General features: G+C 37.2%; 1 protein-coding gene across 1 annotated transcript in view; it reads left to right on the top strand.

Moving 5' to 3' along the window:
• The first annotated feature begins 988 nt into the window (after positions 1-988).
• zbtb22a (zinc finger and BTB domain containing 22a) overlaps positions 989-1,104 on the top strand; it is an 11,893-nt gene continuing 11,777 nt past the window's right edge. Inside the window, exon 1 of the mRNA XM_032536001.1 lies at positions 989-1,097. The gene's annotated coding sequence lies outside the window, so the exon portion shown is untranslated. The remainder of the gene's footprint in view (positions 1,098-1,104) is intronic.

The raw sequence follows: 1,104 nt of genomic DNA on the forward strand, positions 1-1,104 counted from the left end.
AGCTGCTGTTAGCATTTACGAGCTTTCACGATAATAATTCATGATAATAATCGTGTTTTTAACAACAACCTTTTATGTAATATATCAACTCTCTCCCCCTGTTCAAAACTAGACTAAAAACCCATCTGTTCCAGCTCGCTTATCTGTAAATACACTGTTCCTGTTTTGTTTTGTTTTTGTTTGTTTTGTTTTTTGTTTTATTTGTTTTGTTATAACTACTTACACTTTTCTGTTCCCTGTATCTGTCTTTTATTGTCTGTAAAGCGTCCTTGAGTGTTAGAAAGGCGCTGTTAAATAAAATGTATTATTATTATTATTATTATTATGTTACGGGCCATGTTAACTAAGTTAGTTAGTTCAGTAACAGCTAGCTAAATGAGGTGGCAATCATCAGGTGGAAGCTTTTATTAATGTTTTTCGACTGTTGCAGTACTTTGCTTTATTTTTTTCTTCCTTTATGTTTATTGTGTGCCACACCAAGGCAAACTCCTTGATTTAGTGAAAACCTATTTGGGAATTGGATCTGATTCTGATTCTGATTCTGATAACATGTTTGTCACCCATGAGCTGCTAAACATGCATTGTGAAGTGCAAACTATTTCTGTCTACAGGCCTTCCTTATCTCAATTTCTTTATGATGTTGTAACTATCCTCAAGCTAGCAAGTTTCCCATTGATAGAATATGATGCTTGAGATTATTGCTGCATAAAGATAAACGTGGCAGTGATTATCAAGTGGAAGCTCCCATACTTCACATTCAAATCACTAATCAATACAGTATGGCACATATCTTTTTGGACACCTACTGTACTTTAATTGAGTGCTACTGTATAACTGAGTTTACTCACAGTTAAATTATAGTGTATTGAGGCAGAAAGTATCAGATAGGTGACCCCTTTGCACTTTGTCATGTTTTAATCTTCTCTATAGTTTTGTGTGACTAACCATGGATCCAACTTGCAGTGCTTCGGCTGCTCAAGCTGGTTTAACTGGTGTTACTAGTGGTCCAGGTGTGTTTCCCCGGTGCCCGTGCAGCTGTTTTGGATAATCTGAACCGGCAGCGGGAAGAGGGCAGGCTGTGTGACCTCTCCATCCAGGTGCAAG

Source organism: Etheostoma spectabile, chromosome 14 (assembly GCF_008692095.1).
Source record: "Etheostoma spectabile isolate EspeVRDwgs_2016 chromosome 14, UIUC_Espe_1.0, whole genome shotgun sequence".
Taxonomy (NCBI): domain Eukaryota; kingdom Metazoa; phylum Chordata; class Actinopteri; order Perciformes; family Percidae; genus Etheostoma; species Etheostoma spectabile.